The sequence below is a fragment of the Empidonax traillii genome, unplaced genomic scaffold (genome assembly GCF_003031625.1).
Source record: "Empidonax traillii isolate 1590-97213 ecotype Southwest subspecies unplaced genomic scaffold, ASM303162v1 scaffold725:size316836, whole genome shotgun sequence".
NCBI classification, from domain to species: domain Eukaryota; kingdom Metazoa; phylum Chordata; class Aves; order Passeriformes; family Tyrannidae; genus Empidonax; species Empidonax traillii.
Window position 1 is genome coordinate 104,700 of NW_020955918.1, and position 23,613 is coordinate 128,312.

General features: G+C 36.9%; 1 long non-coding RNA gene across 1 annotated transcript; it reads right to left on the reverse strand.

The window, feature by feature from the left end:
- Positions 1-584: 584 nt before the first annotated feature.
- Positions 585-15,047, reverse strand: LOC114066037. Its single transcript, XR_003573090.1, has 6 exons — positions 15,024-15,047; positions 13,510-13,699; positions 7,954-7,994; positions 7,064-7,124; positions 1,246-1,309; positions 585-761 (listed from the first exon to the last, which is right to left on the reverse strand). It is a non-coding gene; the product is annotated as an uncharacterized LOC114066037 (long non-coding RNA).
- Positions 15,048-23,613: the final 8,566 nt, after the last annotated feature.

Below are 23,613 nucleotides of genomic sequence, written 5' to 3' on the forward strand. Positions count from 1 at the left end.
AGTGTTTTTGCTATATCAGCATGAGATTTAGACACTTGAGGTATTTTAAAAGCTCTATTCAGGATCTCAGTACCACCTATTACATTTGGGGCAAATAAAGCTTTTAGAATAATGTTTGGAAAAGCAGCACCCTGTAAATATAAGGTGGTGTTGCACCATATGGAGACTGGCTTTATGACATATGGTTTGAATTAACAAGTTTAAAACTGTTAGGATCAGTTTTTCTTTCACTGAAGGAAAAAAACCCACAAACCCACAAGATACATACAGTTAAATAAGCTTCAGTAGCGGATACAGACCCAGCTTGTGCCAACATGTGCTAATTTAGTTAAAATACTACTTAGGCTATACAAGTTGGTTTGGGGGTTTTGTAGGGCTTTTTTAAGCAACCAGTACTGCCAGCTGTAAATGTGTTTTATTACTGTTACTACAAGGACCATCATCACCACCACCATCATTATGATTGTGTTCCTCATTAAAATAAATTATTTGCCCCAGTTTTGTATTAAAGCTATTTGAAAAGATTGGGCTGAACAACAGATGAAAACAAAGGATGGAAGCGGATCTTCTGATCTCACCTAATTGAATCTTTGTTGGCCGAATTGATCTGAAAAAAGTTCAAAGATCTGGGATCCATATTACGAAAACATTGCTTCATTTAATCAAAACACACTTTGAAGTGCCATGCTTGCAGACCACCTGTAGCTTTGAAATCCGAAGTCATAGGAAAGCTTCCCTGATGGTCCACAGATATGATATGTCTGAGAAAAATAAAAACAGAAAAGATAGAAGTACTTGTAAATCTCTTTTATATCAAGGGTTTTCTTAAGCCATTTACCCTTGTCTATGCTAAGTCACCTGGAGCAGCAAGCCAAGCACTCAGCATAAGGAAGTGCATATCTTTTTCAGTCTTGTTTTACAGCTTTCATTGTTGCTGCATTTACTGACAGTTCCAAACACAGAATAACCACGAGGTTGTCCGTGCTCTGAAATAAGTGTAGCAATACTGTGAAAGCTTCATTTCTCAGGACTCATCCTGCATCTGCGAAAGCTCAGCTCTGTACTGAAACAAGAAACATATGCTAAAATAGTGGCAATAGAATAAGGAAAATAAAAAGAAAGAATCAAAATGAAGCATGCAGGGCCAGAGCCTACTTCATGCATGTAGGTGATTGGCACAATGGAGCTGCAACATAGCTTTGATGGATCCTGTCTCCTTAGCTTCAAAAATTTGAAGTTTCAGACCTTCATGTCCTGTGAGTCAGATTGGATAAGCATTCTTCAGTACTGTTTTCCAAGGAGTTTCTATCTGGAAAACAGACATAATAGGGACATGACTGGTATGCTCTACTTTTCAGCAGTCATCAAGCATTATGTCTTCCCTTTTAAATCATAGCCATCCAGTTTTATTTAGAGATACTCTGAAGTTGCTAAGGACTGGCAAAAAAACATAACAGGATCACTGAATTACTCAACCTGTGTTCACAGAGAACTTGGGCCAATTTTTCTTCTCAATGATTCAGATATTAGAGAGGAAAAACAGCAAACATACTGAAAGTTATGTGAGAAGAGATTAAATTTTCTCAGCTGTAGTTCATACCTAATTTCTGGTATTGGAACTGTGGGAATACAATCCTGCAGAGCTACCTGGCAATTGATAATTCATTTCTATATTTTTTCTGGTAATTCCTCATAACATCCCCATCTCCCCCCTCTTATAATCAATTTCTCAATTCCACATAACCGTTTCCGAAATCTCATTTTCCAGGTTAAAAAAAAAAAAAAAAAAAAAGATGTCTTCCAAATCTGGTTAGGTTTTTCAGCTACACAGTGCCAGTGCCATTTAAAGGAATCCTCATCTGGTTTAGAAAATCCTATCCTAGTGCATCCTAATGCTGTACTGCAGCTCCCAACTGCTTAGAAGAAAAGGCAAAAAAGCCCAGTATGTTGGTTTATGTGAGAGACTCACAGCACATGAATTACTGGGATGTCCAGAGCAAACAAAGACCTATACTTCCTCTTACTATGTAGGTTACATATTTATTGCAACGTAAATGGTCAATTCTCACTCTATGTAACCTAAGTCTCTCTTTCTCTGGAACTTCTCAAAACAGGATGCCAAGGGCAGAACTCGTATTTTAGAGTAACATGATCAAACAAAAATTCTATTCCTAACAAAAGAGAATAAAAACGTACTACTCTCTGTGTGCTGCTTTAGTGAAAATGCATGGCAGAATTCTGCGTGAATGCAAAATGTTGAAAAACATCAGGGAACAATCCATACATATGCCAACTATAATGGGAACAGTGTGTGGTCCACTGATTGTCTATCACAACATATTTAGTCATTTTCAAAAAAAACCGCTGACACCTTATCTCATTCTACAAAATCCAGTATTATACCACAGAAGAAACTAAGGCGTATAAGGTAGAATATGTGCGTGTGCTGTCATGTAATAAACGCTTATACTGTATAAAGACAATGTAAAAGAACAGAAATGTTAAAAATATTAATTATTATTTCACGAGATCATTGAGATCTTCGTCCTTCATATTCTCCTTCTAATTGTAATATAAAGCCCCATATTTAAAACAAAGCAAGCAGAATAGTCCTACATGGAAACACGTACTGGATACCTGAAATATGGTGACTGAAGCAAATAAGGATTTGTCTCATGCATCTACCTAATTACATGTGAAGAAACTGAGGTTTTGCCGTTTCAGAAGAAATGTGGCCCTTAATCTCCTCTCCTAGAATGTACATAAAAGATGTCTGCATCTGGCTTTAATATATATGTCCTGCATGTCACAGTCAACATCTGCATTTTGAAGTTGTTGAGCAGTGCTAAAAAGTTCACATACAATAGGTTTATTAAGTATATAGCAATCATATGTGAGGTTTTTCTGTATAAATGTGCAGATAGACAGATAGATGGATAATTTTGGCAAATTAAATCCTCTTCCCTTGCTGATAACACATCTGCCAGCAAGTGTGCTGTGTGACAGACATTTGCCCTTCTCTACATCAATATCTGATAGTTAGGCAGAAAAGAGGCATCACTATATTAGCATATCTATTTCCCTGTCTTTCCTCTACAGGTGCTAAATAATTAGTACTAGTTGAATTATTCATTGCAAATATTATTCATTGTGAATTTAGCCAGTTTATTTTTTTTTTTATTTTGCTTACAAATGATTCAAGAGGCAACCCTGAATTCTGCAAATATGTTCATTACTTATAAGTATTCAGCAAATACTTGGACAAGCCTCTTTTGACCTAGAAAAACACTGGTTCATAAATCAATTTCTTCAGAAAATTATAATGTATCAATTGCCATCATAAGCAGATGTCATAGTTTTTCTTTTCTTGTTGTAATTTATTTAAAAAACAAAACAAAACAAAACAACAACAAGTAAGTGAAAAGTGCTAACTAATAAATACTCTACACCTGGAGTAAGTTTTCTGGCTCATAACCATTTATGAGACTTTTGAGATTAGCAAATAGAAATTACAGAGAAGGAAGAAATTTGTGAATATGCTAGTGAATCTATTCTTTGTTTTGCACTGCCAGTGTGTAATTTTTGAAGTCTAACCAAATGTATTTGGAGAACAGGAATCGTGACTGTCTCTGTATTTGTAGTTAGAGAGTCCCAATCTGGAAAGCAGTTTTATCGCAAACAGTAAATATAGTGAGAGTCTAATAGAATAGCATAGGCAAAGCTTCATAGTAGACCTGATGGATGGTTACTTACAAATACATGTTCTCTCCAGCATTCTGGACTGGAATTCTGTATTCATCATTAAGGCTGAGAATTCAATTTCTCCATAAGCAGTATAAGTTTTCCGACGGTGTACGTGTATACAGATATACATGTCACCTATCATTTTAAGTCAGGCAGAAATCTTGGAAACTTTAAGCCACAAGAAACTTTAGCAAAATAAAAGAAATGAAAATGTGCTTGTAAGACAACTTTAGAATAGAGGTTACTCTTAGGCTGCTTACAAGTGAGGTATCCTTAAAGCCTTTATTAAAAAGAAATTTTTCTCTGATCCAGAGTTCCTAAGCAGATAGAAATCAAGGGCTGTATACTAAGGAAGGCCATGTACAATTTCTTCTAATCAAAAAAAAAGAAGTGGATCTTAAAATATCTGCCAGTCACTCAGCATTACATTCATGCAGCACAGGAGGACAAATTATAACAAAGACTATTGCACTCCAGCTCCTTCTGTCTTTATGCATTTTTTTTTGAAGACTTCACACTCTCCCTTACATATGAAAAGGGGAAAATTCTGCTGATTTTTTATCACTACGGATGAGGAGAAATTCTGCTCAGTTCTGGACATCCTGCAGGTTAACCCCTGCCGAGTCTATTTGCTGAGTCTTGAGAAGGTTACTAGAGCAGAAATATCACCTACCTCTCCATACAGAGTGGCTACATGGCTTGAAAAAGTTAACATTTCAAGATCACACAATATTGAGTTCTATGTGCAACCTTCCAACTATGTAAATTACTCGCATATTATAAAATGAATATAATCAGGTGGTCTAACGTCAGCCAGCTTCTAAAGATAATTGCTTTTCTGCAAGAAAAAAAAAATGTTGCAATATTCAGCACAATGTTATTTATCATTTTCAGCTAGACCAGTTTTATTTTGAGGTCCTGTATTAGAAAGTTCTGCATTAGAAATATTGCTAAATTGCTTTTTCTTTAAAGTAACTTTAACTTTTTGATGAGGGCTTTGGTCTTTCTGCTTATGAAGAGCAATAGGGCAACAAAAACTGCAGATCCTTTGAGCCCACAGACATTAGTATTTACTATATTTTAGTATATGTTTACTATATTATACATATATGTTATTAGCCTGAAACAAACATGGAATTAACCTCACACCTCTTTCCAGCTGCAATGGATATTGATAGAAAAATCCCTGATAACAATTGAATGGGTTCCAATAAACAAAAAGGCCCGAACATCAAAGTACAAATGTGACACTTCAACCAACATTGTTATGGCAAATTTAGGTTCAGCGTGACAAGACCTGATGATCCACATAATTTCACTGATTAGGACACCATCAAGAATTCAACTGGTAAGATAATGACACTTCAAAATTCTCCCCGGGAAATTCCTTTAGACAGGAGAGGAAGCTTCTCTTACTACACAGAGGGGAAAAAAATAAAATGAGGCAATTCATTCACATCCAGCATTTGATTGTGCCCACTTGTTTGTCTTGGACAGCACAAGTCCTGCACTGTCACTTAAGGTATTAGCTACTTGTTGCCATTGGTCTGAAGATGGCTTCGTTATTGATATATATACAAATGAGCTTGCATAATTGCTCATTTTTTAAGGAAGCAGGTGAATAGTCAGGTTACAGTATTGCACTCTATTTAGTTTGCCGTAACTTGGGCGAGGATGTTTTTTCCTGCTCCTCTAATAATTTTCTTTTTGGGCCAGGCGTTTCCTCTATTTTCTACATGGTGATAATGAAAATGGCTGGATTACCTAGTCTTATTTTGGACTGTTTGCTACAGATTCAGGGAATGAGAATCTACATGAAGGGAGGCTGTGAAATTGGGCTGTCATTTTCAGCGGCACCTGCACTAGCTGGACAGAATGGGAGACTGCACCCTTGGGTTTTGTGTGCTTATAGATGTCAGAATAGACTGAAAGATTTATCAAGTGAAATGCCTTTACTCAGTTCAGAAACTAATTTCTAAGAGCTTGAATTTCATAATTTCTAGCTCACTCCTAATGAAAGAATATAACTGTTTTGAACAGAAATTAAGGAACCAGGCATAGGCAGCTGCAAGCTGAGGCCTTCAGTCAAGTGTTGGTAGAAGCAGGTTGAGATCAGCAGCAGCATGACATTGGTTAATTAATTCCTCACTTTGTCGCACTTCCATAGGCTTCATCCTGACACACCACATGTTGTCAGGCCTGTGGAGTTGAATCTCGAGAGCCTGTGCCTCCAGTTCAAGACATCTTGGTGGTGTTTCTCCGAAAGTAAGGAGCAGCAATTCCATCTACAGCTGTGCTTGAGCTGTATTAAGCTTAAGGACTGTCTAGTTTGTAATTGGAGCTCATTTCTATGTATTCAGTGTAGTTTTTTTCTTTCTGGTTCTTTGATCTCACCAGGTCCCATCAAATGTTCAACCTCAGATGACACATTTTGCCACAGTCTCAGAACCCTGGAACACTTTTAAAACCTCCAAAAATTTCTGCCATAAAGATTGTTTTACTTTTGACTAGTTAATTACTTCTATACTGGAGACAAGACTTACTGCTCTGAGACAGGTTTTTGAATCAATTTCTGTTGATCTGAGGCCAGAATTTCTTTTTTTATCTATCCCTTGTGATTGCTATAAACAATGAAGCTGTATATAGTCTTGTTTTTATTTGCACGAGCTCAGCAATATTCTATTTTTCTGACTACACAATATACTGTTGTATTCAGTCCTGTTCTGTACATGAGGGCTTGAAGGTTGATACTCCTGCAAAAGTGTAATTTATACTTGAGCTCCAAGTTTAGCTTATCCCAAGGCATGGCATCTGCAAAGCAGATATGAAATCCTATGGCACAACAGACCAATTTACTCTCCCTATAAGTTTCATGTGTATTTCTATCTATTTCTATGGAGTTTTAAGTGTTTGTTTTTCCTTTTCCTTCAGAAAAATGGTAAAATTTCCCCTTCATATGAGAGATTTCATATTTTGTATCTCTGTGTCCCTGGGCATTTTATCAAGCTATTTTCTTTTTCCATATTATCCTAATGAGCAAACTCTTGTTCTTTATAAGCAAAATATGAGGGGAAAAATGTTTGCTTCCATCATTAGCTTTACATATTCACTAGTGGAAATAAACCTGTATACCAAAGTTGGTAGCTGAGGCTTAATCTAAAGTGCGTTATATTAGTAATTGCTGTTACCATGAAACACAGACTTCCTATCAACCCTTAGAATTACTTTATTGCTTTATTTTCATGAGCACATGCATGCATTGCCTGAACCATATTAACAAGTATCCACTTCATTGCAATGGAAGATTATCTAAACCCACTAAGTTTGGTAGAGGAGTTCAGCTGCTTCCCTCTTGTCCATGTCAACCTTAGATTCCTCTCCTGGCAAAAGCAAGTCAGAACCAGATGGGAATTTGTGGGATCATGACCAGAGCGCTAGACATCAATATTGGTTTCGGGGGGGGGTTTCCATATATGTTACAGATAATTCCTCCTAATGTTGTCTAATAAAGATTGATTTACAACCTAGTTGAGAATGCAGCTTTCATAATTTCTCGACTGTGAAGAAAACTAATGGACAAAGTTCTTCCTGTGTTTCAGTTCTGAGCCAGTAGTCTATTCTCTACACAGAAGAGCTTTTAGTTGTTTGAAGTGCAAAAGAGACTGTGGCTGTGATTTACCTTCTTTTGCTTTAATAGATGTTTATATCATCTAGTCAGTTAATAACTCCATGACTGAATTATTTCTCAATTGTCTGCTATGCTTTTTCTTTAATTTTTATTTGGCTATCCCTTACACTCTTTCTACATAGATGCAAAATTACAGTGAAATATCCATCTAGTTATTCTACAGAATGGCCAGACCCAAGTTAATAACTTTTTGTCACTACTAAAACCCTGCTGAAAATAGATCTAACTATTTATTTTAGACATCTGAAAAGGTAGGTTACCCTATTTGGACTCTGTTCATTGAGTTCATGAAATTCATATATAAATATATATATATAAATATAAATATATGTATAACACTTCCCAAATGTCTAAAGTACTATATCTGAGAAATAATGAAAAAAATTAGTAGAAATGGGAAATAATATTTTATTTGGGGAGACACAAATATTATGAGTCTTCTATGACAGTAAATAAACGTTTTAAAATGTTTACAAAATATTTGCAAAAATAATCTCAGCTTGAATTTCTTTTCTGCTTACCTGAATCATTTGAAAGAATTCCAGGATCTTGGGTGCTGATGCTGAAAATACAAACATAGTAAACTTTTAATATACATTGCAGTCTACTTACTGACTTTTATTTTTTTATTTATCCTTTAAAATAAACATGGAAATTATTCTGCAGTAGAAAGCAATGACTGAGTATTTTGTATTTCACACAGAACTACTAGAGTCTCCACTCATAATCTGCAGCAGTGCCCAGTTATACAATGAGTTTACCAGACTCTTACACACAGGATATGTGTGCTTTATTACACAACAAAAATAGAGATGTGGTAGCCACAGCATCAATTCATCCTATATTATTTCATAGAATGCATTATTATCATATGTACAGATAAATTTAATAAATATAAAAGTGCAAATGCTAGCAAACCCAACTGCCAATACCCAGATCCTAAAAATGTCACTAACAGACTTACTGCAGTTCTTTTAAGAAAACTTTAAAAAAATACTTGATTACCTGAGAAAAAGTAATATTAAATAAAATTACCAGGTAAAAGGAAAAAAAATTAATCAGCTGGAAAATATCTCCTACAATGAGAAGTCAAGCAGCTCAACCTACTCAATTTATCAAAAAAGCAGATAAGAAAGAACTGAACACTGTTTATAGAAAAACATATACAGTATTGGGGCTGGTTAGGAGCTTTTCAATCTAACTAATGGAGATATTAAAATATATATTGGCAGGAAGATTATATTAGCTTCAGCCTTGAGATAAGACTCAGTATCCTGGTGGATAAGATACTTAAATACTGGAATGGCTTAATAGGTATAAGTAGAGTCAACAATGCCTGGCATCTTCCAAAATTAGTCTTTCAAAATGCTGGTGTTGAATAATATTTCCACAAGAAAATCTGCTTGAGCTTTCTGATGACATGGCTGTGTTTTTACTCTTCTCACCTTTGACACCTGTCAACAGACACTTGTGAAACTCTTTCTTCTTTCCCTTTTTTATAGATTGGGAAGATTTTCACTATCATCAGGACAGTGCATTTTTTACTTTACCTTATGACACAAACTACAAGGAAATCTCATGCTGGTAGGAACAAATAGTTATCTCCAAAAGCCTGGAAGGACTTGTCAATTGGCCAGATATATTCCTATCCTTGGGTTTGCTAGGATTGCTAGACTTGGTATAAGGAAAGTATTTCTCTACAAATGGAGACTGAGGGGAGACCTCATCACAGTCTAAAACTTCCTCGTGAGGGGAAGAAGAAGGGCACACACTGATCTCTTCTCTGTGGTGACCAGCAACAAGACCTGAGAGAATGGCCTGAAGTTGTGTCAGGGGAGGTTTAGGCTGGATATTAGAAAAAAAAATCTTCACCCAGAGGGTGGTTGGGCACTGGAACAGGTTCCCCAGGGAACTCACAGCACCAAGCCTGGCAGAGTTCAAGAAACATTTAGATGATACTCCCAAGCACATGGTGTGACTCTTGGGGATGGTCCTATGCAAGGATAAGGGTTGGACTTGGAAGGGACCCACAGGGATTACCAACTCAGGGATTCCATGATTATGTGAAGTGTGTATTAGTTGCATTTATTCCTCTCTGCAACACAGAGTATGGAATTCCCAGAGAATTGTCTTCAGATTGTTATGGGGTTTAGGATTTTAAATATATGTGTCTACATGTAAGCTACTAGTTTCCTCTACGCTTCCACCAAACCAGACAGTTCAGGGAGGCTAGGACATACATAGCTGAGCTGACAAATGTCAGTAGATGCCTCTTCAGAGATCTCCCTGGACACCTTCAACTGCATGGACTAAATCTACTTTTCTGTGGAAGCTTTTGTACTTAGCCCACATGCAGATAACATTATTTATTTGTGAAGAAACTGGTATACTCCCATCTTTGGTAGGAATGCACAAGTATAACGCATTTAATCAGCTGGCATCACAGGGCTCTAGGCATTGTGAGTACCCTGCTATCACCTGTTCTCTTCTGGAGACACGATTTCAGTGAAACTCAAGTTGTTGGGCTCAGTGAAGGGACAGTTATTATTACTCTGTGAAACTTAATGGTGTGTAATACATAAGAGAGAAGACTAAATGATCTCTTCCAGCTTAAAGTGTTCTTATGGTTGTTCAACCTTGAAATGCAGGTTGGTGATACCCTCTTTTTGTCAGAGGATGTTGCTGCCTTGAAAAGAAAGCAGAATTACAATTCACAAAGTGTTTCTTTTTACATTTGTTGGTTTAGAGATGCTAGCATTACGGTCCTGGCTGGGACATGGCTAGATATGCCCTTTTGCTTTTCTAGAAACAAAAAGCTCCTCTTCAGTATAGATTTCTCTAGAGGATTTATTAGCTCTGAAGCTCAGATTCAGTTTATTCTTTGAGTGAGCTGTCCTAAAAGGCGCTTGTTGAAAATGTGCCCCAAGAAATTATTTGTCAGAGACAACCCCAGGGAGAACAAATGCTTCCAAAAGTACTTAATGATACTTACCATCTATATAAATTTTTATGTTTTCTGAGCACAGCCAAAACACTCACAATTAACATTAATTATATTGCCACTTGTAAAGTGACACCATTTCAGGGTGCAAAAGCTCATACAACCTATTTTCCATGAAACTCTGAAATGAGGGGTTTGCAGGACTATAATGGAAGTGGGTTTTTTGATTCCCCAGATAACACAGCCACACTATCAGAATGAGTACGAGTCAGCCCTCACCTTGAGTGTTTCTGTAGAGCCTGTTAGCTTGTTAGCAACACATTGTCTCACTCACAAGGAGAGTCTGACCAAAAGCTCTTGAACACAGACATGCGCAGTCGTCCCGCCCGAATTACACCCTTGAGTGTTTCCCACTAAATACTGTGCCCCTTTCACCTAACCTACCTGATTACTAGGTATATAAATACTTCAAAGATACATATTTCATCAGCACTGAATAACATGAGAAACATTAAATAATGTCTTTAAAAGGAAGAAAAATAGTAATGAAGTAGAAAGGAGAAAAAAGTACTTGAGATGGGAGAAAGGAATGGAAGAAAAGGAAAGGGAGACTATGGTCCTGTATCTGTGGGTGACTAATTAAGTACAATTCTTTTGAAATAAAACCAATATGATGTCATCTTCAGGCACAAGGTATATAACATAATGCCAGGCAAGGACTGCTGACACTCTCAGCCAGTAATTTCAATTACATGTAAAATTTGACCAAAGCACATTAAAGAGTTTCTTTTTTTTTTTCCCCTCTAAGATATTTGCTTTGCTAAATATCCTCAGCTACAGAAGAGGGGAAGCAAATAAATCAGTGACACCATATGACTTTTTAGCATACTAAAAGCAGAATGAAGTCTGGAGCACGAATAAGGTTTTCTGTGACTTCAGCCCCAAACACTCAGATGTTAGTCAGCCCTCTTGATCTGAAAGAACTGAGGAGGGAATTTAAATATTAAAGTTTTATTACAGAGTTCTTGCAATACTATCTTTGTTCTGGCTGAAGCAAAGCTTGTAAAAAAGATTCAATTGAACATTGTTTAAAAAAATTTAAACTGACAGATCTTTTGAGGTTTGGATTTTGTTTTAGGTAAAAGTTTGTGTGAATAATAAAAGAAAATCATTTCAGGTAGGTCTATGCCTTCCCTGCTGTCTTTCTGTCAATGTGCTCCTGTATTGACTTTTTAAAATAAGTTTGCTCTCGGTGGTCACTGAGCAAAAGACATATACTATCAAGGAAAAAGGTGACACTGACTATATAGAAAGACATATCAAACGCACATGTTGAACAACCAAGAAAATCATGTGTGTCATTTGTGGTTGTCATAGAACTACTTGTCTCAAAAGCAGGTAAATCAGTTTCAAACAGAAGTGCAGTTTCAGAGTTATACTGTTCCTTTTATTTCTGTAGGGGCTTCATTCAAAAAGACATACTTCGCAGGACCAAGTAGAAAGAGCTTCGATTAGGGCTGTACAGTATGTGACTAAAGGATTTGTTAACCTTAGCGCTTCAAAGCACACTTGAAAATAAGATTCAAATGGGCTCTTTCTTTTGTGGTTCTGCAGTGATAAACGAGTTCTCCATGCACCAATGCTCATGATTACTACTTCTCCAACGTTGTGACTCTGGATGAACATTAGATCAGTCTAAGTAATGTCCAGAACATTTCATCCATACTAAATAATGTATGTTGTGGCAGGCCTCTCCATTTTGCTTAGGAAAGAGCTGCAAGTCTAGTCATAGCTTTTCTGGGGTTATATCATCAATCTTCAGGTGCTCCACAGAACTTACAGACTTATTCCAGTAAAGAAAGGAATGGAAGGGAAAACCCAAAGAGTAATCAGATTTTTTCATTGTTTTGGGGTTTGGGGGTTTTTTTCCCCTGTGTGTTTTACTTTGGTTTGTTTTTTTTTTTTTTTTTTTTTTTTTTTTTTTTTTTTTTTTTTTTTTTTTTTTTTTTTTTTTTTTTTTTTTTTTTTTTTTTTTTTTTTTTTTTTTTTTTTTTTTTTTTTTTTTTTTTATTTTATTTTTGTTGTTTTGTTTTGTTTTAATCTAGATTTAAAGTTAGAGAAGTTTTTCCTTTAAGGTTCACTCATAAGCTGTGTTTAAAAACCCATGCTTAAATCAGTGAAAGAAATTTACTTTCTAATGATCAGCTTATGCATTAGTGGAATAATTCATGATATACCCTTAGGATCAATACTTTTAAATATGCCTGTGGGTAACATCACTCACATGATTCATCCCAATATAGCAAGTCGAACTATTCAAATACTAAAAGTTATTCACAGTTGTAACTGCTTAACAAACTCTTTACTGTTCATATGAAAATGAAGTTCCCATTTTGCCACTGGAGCCTACTGAATGCATCATATTTCGGGTTCTTCTGATCCCTAAACAGAGTGCATCATTAGCAGTGTTTTCTGTAGTTATTCCTGTCTCTATCTCAGCATAAGAAAGACCTAATAAATTTTATTCTTCCTCAAGAGTGAACACATTCCACAATGGGTAGTGGAACTCTCTCTCCTTGAAGCTTTACATGAGCCATCTCTTTTGTCTTGTCTGTAACTGATATCTGTTGGTCCTGATGACTTATTTCCTGACTGAGGGCTGCGAAAATTGATGAATTGTTTTTCCCCTTCCAAGAGCTGCTTAAGTCTAATAATTTAGATCCAAAAAAAGTAAAACCTTGCCTATGCTGCTTGTTAATGGCACAGCTCTATCAGTAATCTTCCCAAGAAAACAAATTTGTAGCAAACATATTGGCAACATCTAGGAAACATTTGCATTATTTTTATATTGGTATTAAATATATCTTGCATGCATCAGAATAATATGAATTTATTTCACTTTATGTAAAATGCATCAGTCTTTCTACATTTGCAATAATATTCAAAGGAAGCTGTAAAATAGAAAATTACAAGTAACGATGGAGTTAAGATAACCATGGCTGAACAATGAACAATGCTTCATCTAGACTTGAAATAGTTTATTTATTTTTCCAAAAGCTACAGCCTATAAGAAAGGAATTGTACTTTCTAAAGAACTAATTTAAGTGAATTAGACCTATACACACTGGATTTTTACCTAGTCTTAGTCAACACACATGAGAAAAAGCGAGTAGATACAGACAGGGAAGAAGATAGGTATGATCAGAGAACACTTTTCCCTGTTAGGACAGAGGAGTTGGGAAGAGAGTCTGGAAATCTTTACAAAGGTATTACTAAGCTTCATAGCTCTGGATATTTTGTCATTTTATCCTTATTGTCTTGGAAACCTGAAAAAAAATACACTGTGTTGGGTTTTGTGTGTGTGTGTGTGTAAGACACTATTTCAGCACTGCTGCGAAGTTACACTGTCCCAGAGGAAGCTGTGACAGGTACCAAAATTGAGGGTGTTCTAGTGTAACTAATGGAGTTGCTAAACAAAATCCTGGAAATGAAAATAGAGATCCTAGCAGATGAACTAGTTCTGCCAGTTTACAGTATAAGTCACATCTTTTTTGGGGGCCAAACCAGAGCCATCTGGTAGCCCTCACGGGCATTAAACCATTCCACTCAGAAAACTGCAAAGCTGTTGGTACTCCCTGTTTCCCTCAGACCTTCACTTTGATTCTCTCAGATAACATTGTATGGGAATATAATATACAATCTTCTTCAACCTCTAAGAGTGCAAGAGTTTGCCCCTTACACTAAATCAGTTATGCCAACTGAAGAATAGTAAACATGTTCGCCAGCTCCTCAGCAGGCAGAAAAATCCATGTTTTGATTCAGTTTTGGTTTCAGTGATCTTTGCTCCCACCTGGTGTCTCTAATTGACAGCTTCTTTGCAGTAGATGGGAACAGCAATACGATTCTAGGCTTTAGCTTTAAATTATATTTTTAAAACCTTATGAGGTTACAGAGGAGTGATTTACTCTGAAGGGAACTCTGATAAACCCTTTCAGCAGAAATGGTGGAAAGCATTGCCGTAGAAATAGCACCAGTTATAACAGCAAGCAAGTAGGAGGATCACACACAAAAAAAGGGACTGGCATGCAGCCACTGACAGGGCAGAACACAGTAGGCTTACTCCATCCTCCATGCTACACAACCTGTATTTAAAACATAGGCAAGTGAGAAATAGTGGTTTTGACTAGAAGTCTGAGAGCATTAGGCCACTAGTAGGTGCAATGTAATCTTACATCTTGGGTTTCAACACAGGTGCCACTGTAGACAATGCAATTTGTCTTACTGCAATTTGTCCCTCAGAAATCCCTGGCAGGACAACTTTGCTGCTACAGCTGTGAAGCTCTGGGGCCAAGCAGTGGGAGCAGATCTAGGTCAAGCTAGATGAACAAACCCTACTTATAGACCAACACTGTCTTTTCTTTTTCTGGTGTACAGCTGGCTGAAAGAATCCATAAGATGTTACGCTGATCTTCATTCCATTCAGGATTTTGAGAACTTGGTTTCCCAGGAAGATATTAGCTCGCTACCAGTTTGTATTTGGTTCTTATGTAAGTTGGGACTTCAGTGAGATTTTTTCTGAATAAAGAGGAAATCACATTGGCAAACTCTTCTGAAAGGAGGATTCTGTGTGTATGTAGGAGAGTCCCTTACATGAGCAGAAGCATGGGGCAGGCATCCTGGGTCACACATATGATGGATAAAGAGCAGAACTGCATGGAGATATTCTGGGATGCTCATGGGGAATTGGTGGAATGATGCAAAATGTACACAGATAGGTTCTTTTCCTGCCAAAGTTCAAAGGTAGTCTAAATATCTATCTTTTACATCTACACATGGTATCCTCTATGGGTTCATCAAGAAGCTGGAGGATGAGCCTTAAAACAGCAGCAGCAAAGCATGTGTCTGTTCTGCACTGTTTCATCCAAAGCTAAAAATATCACTTTACACCTGTTTTCTTCTCCTTCAGTACAACATTGCAGAACAAAAGGATTAGGAATTTGGCTGTTCCTACCAGGAAACTTTGGATAAACATTAGCCCATAAGCCTCTGTTTCAAGCTTGAATATATATTCCTTTTAAAGCACAAGCTCCTGACCTCAAAGCAGTAATTTTAAAGAAGGGTACTCCTTTCCTAATAGATTTGGTTTAGTTTATCATCTTCCACTGGTCTTAAAAAAATTGGATCATTAAAGAATTGAGAACTCATTTTGCCTATGTAAGCACTCAAGACCATATATATTTTCCATAAAACAGGGGTTGTTGAAGCTTATTCACAAAGTTTTCCCTCCTTGCCCTAACTTGCTTCCAATGACAGCAAATCTGCAGCACTCTATGTATGGTTTTTATGAAGTATTTTGGGATACTTCAAAAGTAAATTCTTAATAAAAATGTAAATTATTATTATTGTAAAAATATGTTGGCCCACTGTGTCATGTAGCATTCTCAGAAGCAGCGTTCTTTCACACTGGGATTTGAAAAACAGCACGGAATTTAGCTTGAATCAAATGACATTATGTATTTAGTCATTTATCAAAGCCACTTGGTAGAAATTGGGGAAAACATTAGTTAATCTTATTCATGTGGGAGTTTCTTGGTTATGCAGCACCACTGTTTCCTGTTTCTTAGTTCCCCTTTCCTCTTGAAGGCCTGTAATGCTTCAGCTCCTTTTGAGCTTGAAGCAAGACCATTTTGATGCTACAATATATGAAGCAGCCAACAGAGAATGCTTAAAGTTAGTGCAGGATACTCCAGGCACTGCAAGGAGCACCCAGGAAAAGTAAATAGTATCCACAGCATGAGATGTCTGCCTCACTGGGTCTGAATTTAGTTTCCCTCTGAGTCAGTGAATTAGCAATACTTTGGCCTGTTAATTCAGCTATTAAATGATTATGGTTGGGCTTTGGAAGAGTATTTTTCACCTTTAAAGAACAAAAGCACTCGTTCAGGTTGCTGAGAGAGTTTGGGTCAAAATTTCAGGAATATGTGGCTCACAAGGAAAAATTTGCCACCTTGCAAAAGAGAAATTCTCTATTGTAGAATTGCCTAATGGCAGTGTAGGCTGTTCATAATTAGGACAGCTTGGAATATACAACAGCTGCCTAGCACAGATCCCACAGGGGTCCATGGGACTCCTTCTTTTCATTTTGACATGGTGACAAGTTGGAGCAATGGCACATCCTTACAAAAAGTCTTTGTTTTATAGTGATGTGCCCTTCTAGTGACACACACACTTTTCTCCATTTACCTTCAGCAGAGTCTGCATGAGACAGAATTTATCCATCTATTTGGAAAATCCCACTTAAAGTAGCTATCCTTTTTTCTATGACAACTTGTGTTAGTCCATCTTCACCAGTACCAAGGAAATTCCTCACACCTGCAGACCCCAGAAAATAGATTCATAATATTTTTCACTTCACTGGACATACGACACACCATACAGGAATTTATCATAGCAATGACACATCCTATTACAGAGGTTGAGTCTTGAACCAGCTCACTTCCCATTTGTGCTCACACAGCGTCTTACTAGCAACTGTAGCAATTGTGGTATTAGGCAAGTATTTAGAGGTTTTGGATGTTTTTAGTGACACTTACCATCTGGAACAAGGTCAAGAGACAACATTAAACAGTTCTTTGGTCCATTATAATAACTGAAAAGTGATTTTCAGACCAGAACTGGTCCATGTGCCACAGTTTGAGAGCTCCCATGGAAAAAAAAAATAACCCAAACAAATGACAATCATTATTAGGTATTGTATTACAAAACAGGATACTGCAAAGTATAAAAAAATAAATATCCAGGGTGCTAGAAATGCCCTAATGAGGTTGGTAGATAAGGTAGAAAGAGATGTGCTGCACTTCGCAAGAAACCAGAAGCCAAGCGAGATATTTTTGGCCTTTAAAATGACTCTAACAACCAATCACTAGCAATTGTACTGTATCTGCAGTTTTACTACTACTTATCTCCCTGTGGCACAAAGCTGATTTTTTGCTTGAAAGTAGTTGCATTCCTCAGGAGAAAGAAAAGACAGTCTGCTACATGAAGATGTCATTACTTTGAGATTATTTGTTAAGATCATTAAGACATGATATTTTTAAAGTGAAGAAGGCCTGCAAAGAAAGAGCACGACTTGGGTACCCCTTATTTCATGTGCATTGAGGGATAAATTTAGATATTAAAAATTCCAAGCGAAAAATGTTCTGCTTTTTCTATCTCCATTCCCTAGAGGACCCACCAGTGATAGGTAAGGATGTAAGGAGGATAAGAATATCCATACCATGTCAGAGCCAAGAATCAACAAATCCAATACCCTGTCTCAAGAAGTGGACAGTATTATTGCAGAAGGAGGACAATTTGTACTTCCTTTCCAGACAGTTCAATGCAGAGTTAAAGCTGGATCCCGGGTTCACTGTGGGTAGATGAAGGTGCAGCAGCTCCTGCAAAGACCAATGGACAAATGTTTTTGGAAGTGAAAGGGGAAGCCAGTGAGTTCACTGAAAAACTGGAGCAGAAGAGCAGCATCATGCATATGGGTTGGTAAAGGGATGCTTGGAGCATGCTTTCAGGTGCCTACCACTCCAGCAAAGCACCAGCTTGAGGACAAATCCCAGCATCTTCCGGAAATGCTGCTTCTTTACTAGAGGGGCTTACTCTGAAATTAAAAGGAAAAGGCTTACTTGGGTGGAAGTTTGGGTGGTTGGGAATGAAATTTGACTGAGGACATCTACATGGTGCTTCCAGTCTCTAATGCAACACATCAATACTCTCTTGCTCAATCTTTACAAAGGAAGGAAGCAGAGACTATGAAATGCTGAGAGAAGAGTACCAGAACAACATGAGCATCAAAACTCAAGTCCAAATATTCTTCTAGACTTAGGCATTCAACTGCTCACACATTTCCTAAACTAAAGGTGATATTTTTATATCTGATAGTCTTCAGTGGATTTTTTTGTCCATAAGTTTAGGAACTTAGGTCTAGGGAATGAAAGAGGTAGTTAGAACATAAAGTTTTCTGAAGCCAAAAATGTTACTCTGTTCTTTTAAAAAATTAGACTTAAAAGGGAATTAACAGCAGTAAGACAAAAAGCACAAATAATTTGGACCAGTATAACTACAGTTATATGACCCTTTTTTTCCAAAGATTTCAAAGCTCTGTTCAAAGGAAACTGTTATTACTGTTCCCGGTGAACACACAGACAAAATTAAGCCCAGAAATATACAGATACTGACCAGAAGTCATGCAGCTATCACATAATAGAACTGGACATTTATTTCAAAACTCAAAAAGTAGGATTTTTTATCTTAATAATAAAGCTGCTAAACAAACATCCCAATATTTCAAAGCTTAGGTTGATAGTGGGGGAGCCAGGAATGCTTCCCAGATTTGCCTGGGTCTAGCTCAATGCAAAAGTCAAACAGACACCATGCTTTCCTTGTTTTTGTGCAAAGTAAATCCAGACATGGGAAGCAAACACTATGTTCTCTATCAGATCCCAGCCTGGACTTGAGACCAAGGCTGAGGAGTTTTTACTGGTTTGCAGTACAGGCACAGCTACAGGGAGCAAAACTAGTTTCAAATTCTCAGCAATAAGTATTCATGGCCAAAAAGTAGGACAGGAGGGTAAACACTGAAATTGGTTGGTTGCAAAGATTTAATTGCATTATTTTAAAATTAAACATTTATTTGAAAACTGATAAAGTAGTCCAGAATAAAATTTTTAGCCCTTTCTATTTAAAATTTTCTATTTCCAGTCTTCCAGGAAGAATGACTCAAAAAAAGACAGCTTGAAGTAAAGCACAAATTTTTTTTTGTTTTAAATTTTTGCTGTGGATTGGCTTTAACTACAAACCTGTTTTGAAAGATCTGCTTGAGATTTTTTTCAGTGCTTGGGTTTGATCACTGAATCAAAAAACCCCACCTGATTGTTTGCCTAGTTATGTTAATGATTCCCAACCCAATGAGCTAACCTTCAAATCACACAGCCTCTTCATTAGTCTCTCAGAATGCTGCAAGACCTTTAATTCTTTTACCTCTGAAAGATTCTCTTAGCAGAACTTGAAAGAAAGACTTTTTATCTCAAATACGAACAAAATTTTAATTATTTTCTCAAGTACTTCCCTGTGTTATATACATTACGGGAAATATCAGCAGGAAATCAATTTGACAGACACTAATGTTGCATGTTCACCAGTTCACCGAATTACACCAGCCATGTTATCACAATGGGCACAAATGGTTCTGGCCCTGCAGTAAACCGAGGACACCTAATGTGGTCTAATTAGGACAGCAGTACACAGAAGTAATACAGTCTTAAATGAGGGTTAGAATGTCTTTCAGTCAGTTAAGAGTTTTTCTTTGTTGGTGAGCTTTCACACACTTTTCTATGTATTTATGTGTTCTAATATTTTTAAGAACTAAGGCATAAACATATCTTCTTACCTAAAAAAATGTAATGGATAAAAATCTTGTTGTTGTTTTGTGGTTTTTGACTTTGTTTTTCTAGCTGCTTACAGGTGACATTTTTAAGCACTACATTTAAATTTCATGTTTAACTTATGCCAAAACATTTCCTGAGTCCTGGCAATATTGTTTCCTTTTGTTGTGCAAGATGAAGCAAAATGTAAAAAGTTTTTTTGTCTCCCCCTCAAAGTGTTCTTCTGGAGGTAATCCATAAAAATTCCATCAATGAGGACCAAAGTGCACAGTAGTTGGTATTGGTGATAAAGATTACTTTTTAAAAAACAGAAGGTATAAGATACACCATTACTTCAGGAACTTTAGAGCAAGGAAGCAGAAATGAGCTTTCCAAATAGAAGATGTTTTGGTGCAGGATTTTATTCCCGCTGAACAGTAATTTTACATTTCCCTTTTAATCCTCTCTCTCTCTTTATTTCATTTTTTAATACTGCTCTATAGACAGGACTTTAGAAAGTTTTCTCAACTTTCAATTACTTTAATCTAACGTGCAGATGACTGGCATCCTAGGCATTTCTGCAGTACTGAAACTCTTTCAAAATTCCATCCACACACATCCTCGCAATGATAAAACAGAAATTCTATAAAAGTATGAAGAAAGGGACAAAACTAAACCTTTAGCTTCATATGGGGTATTATTTCTTGTTGTTTTTGCTACAAAGCTGTAATTGGCCTAGTGAGATCTGATAAATGTCTTACTATAAACTTGAACATCAACTGATGGTGAAAAAAAATATGATGGAACTTGTGACTGAAGGAAAAGTAAAAGGGTATAAATGACTGGCAGTTCCCATTTCTTTACAAGTGTTACATTTCAGTCCCCTGCCACTACCACATGTTTCCTGTTCACAGATAATTTGTACAACATATTTTATCATTCAGTTTTAGACATAGTTGAAAGGCTTTTGCCTAAGGCTTGGAACACTTTGAAAATTGTATACCATTTGCAAGGCTTTCTTCTGCTTCACTGTGCAATTAGGTGACTGCCTTTCTGCAGACGCTGGATTTATCATATGTGGAATTGGTTTTTTTCACCAAGGTGAACTGGGAACAAAAATGCAAGTATTTTTTCAGTAACCCACAGACAAGGGATTAGTGTGCTGGCACAAAGCTTGTAGGCTGCCTGTCAGTCCCAAACTGGACGCCGTTCCCTCACAGAAGGAGTATTGTAAGCCACAAAGTTTCATACAAAAATACTCTGCCACTCTGCTCTTACATACCATGTCTATATGTGATTTACACTTCTAAGCTGCAACAAAAGCATCCGATAAAAACAATATTTTTTCTCTAATTTTCTAATACAACTATTTATGACATTATTGATTATTTTCTTCCTTTCCTTCGCCCCCCTCCTCCCCCTCACTCACTTTTCTCCCCCACCCCGCCCCGTCTTAACTAAACTTTGCTCTCGCCTGAAGAAGTGTGAAGATACTGATGTGCTAAGAGCTTCCCCTGCTGGAAGTTCCTAGCAAGAGGTGCTGTAGTCAAGTAGAGATGGATCTGGGACTAGCTCCCAGTTCAGCTAATTTATGTGCTCAGTTCCTGTCGAGCAGAGAGTACATAATGTGACTTGAGATGCTGATTAAATTTCATGTGTATTTCTATGTTCTAAATAAACCAAATTTTAAAGTCAGATTTGAGCAATGGTAGTTTATAACCCTCATTACAGCAGTTTGCATTTTTCCACTGAATTCTGTGAGGAAAAGGGAGACAAATTCAGCCCTTTTGTATAATGTATCTACGTGCTTTTACAAGGTCATCTTCCCTTCCAGTAGAGGATCTGAAGGATTCCTTAACAAGTAAACCTTATCTATTTAAATAATGTAATTGTTTAACGCAAATCAAGTTGTGAATTAATTCTTTGCTTTTGGTTGCAGACCAAACTTGTGGAAACTGTGAGAGTGCAAGTGCATAAGTAAGCTGGAAGGAACACTTATATTATATAGCATAATTCCATAGGAAGAAAGGCGTATTTCTTCAGAATACACATCTTTCTTGGGTAGTGACTGCCTAAGTGTCTCTTCCGAAAGCTTAAAAAAAGTTGCATTTTTGAAATCAGAGAATTTCAATCTAATTTTTTAGATATCCATCTTAGAAATATCTGGCTGCAAATACCTCAGCTGTTTGTGGGTTTTTTTGAATACAAGACGCAATATTATTACTGAAATAGTGTAAAGTGCAGAAATGTACTTCTGATAGACTGTGGCCACTGTCTGTTTGCACAGTGTGACTGAGCAGGCAGGATTGTCTTGGCCACTCTGTAAGGTCTCTCTGCCTTTGCATAGGCCAGCAATGTGACTTTGGCACGTATTGCTTCTTTGGTTACATCCGTTTCTGTTGATTTTGTCTGGTTAGATAATAAAGTTTTTTCTGGAGCACAGACTGACTCTCAGTGGTTTGAAAGCTCCTCAGTGTTCTGAAGCAGGTGGCACAATGGATGGATTAGTGTGGTATTTCCCCTGTGATGGTATACCCCAACCAACTGCAAGGGTTTGCAGTGAGGTTGCAGCAGTCTAAGAGGTTACTTAGAAGTCTTCACTCTGCCAAAGCACCTCCACTTCTACCTGAATTACCAGACTCACCTGGGGATGTCTTTTGTATCTTACTGAATCGTAGGTATTTGGGGCAGTGTAAGAGAAACCTTGCTCTGTCCAGCTGTAGCCTAGGGAGGACTGTCACAGCAGAGCTGCCTTAGTGTGTTTGAATCAGCAAATATTTAGAGAGCTCCAGAACTCCTACCATCTGTACACATGCAGATACACAAGTAGATGGAAAGCTTCCAAAGGAAGTTCCCTTTCAATCCCCATAAAATTCCCTTGACCCGGCCAGCAACTTGAGCAAGTGGAACAGAGGATTTTCTTTAAATTCTCTACCTGGTTTAATCTAATCTGCTGCCTGGTAGAAGACTTAAAAAGGTTACCAAAAAAAACCAAAAAATAAAATAAAGCACTGGGTCATGGGATTTCCCAATCTATATGTAATGATAAACTCAGACTGACTCCTTTCTTTCTGTGCTATCGATTGTGTTTTGTCCCAAATGGGAAATATAGTTTGCCAACACAGAGGCAGCATACACTGTAAACAACGACAAGAATAAAGCTAAATATTATGCATACTCATTGCACGCAATCCTAAATACAAACATCCCTACTGAGTAAAACAGAAAAGAAGATTTTTTTTTTTTCAACTGAGGAATTACTGGGTCTTTTTAACCCTTTATTTTCTCAGTTGTGCAATTTGCAATGACATACAACAGTATTTCACTACATATGTTATGAGCAAGTACTCTTTAGTTAGGGTTTTTTCTTTAGTACAGCTTAGCTGCACAGTAATTTCATTGCCCAGTTTCTTAGTGCAGTTCACCATAATGACTGATTTCAAGTTTCCAGAAGGCAATGGTACAATGGCTAAATATGTGCACTTGAGCTTTTCTGTAAGTTCTAACTTTTTCTAATCAATTCATCTAACATGGGTTTAATTTCTTTTATTTATTGATGGGCTAAGAATATATTCATGTTCTACTTTAGAGTACCAAGAAGTCTGCTTTTTAATGTGAATTCTCAACAAACAGTGCAGGAAACAAACACATGTTCACCATGCAGAACACCTTTTACTTTATCCAAATGCCTAATGTTGTGACATAAGACATATTTCCAAACTATTATGGCCTCATTTGCATGCTTACTTGTGAAATTTATTTAAGATGGAAATTATTGTTTTCTTGTAAACATCAGATCTCCATCCTGAAGATTAAGTCTATTAAGA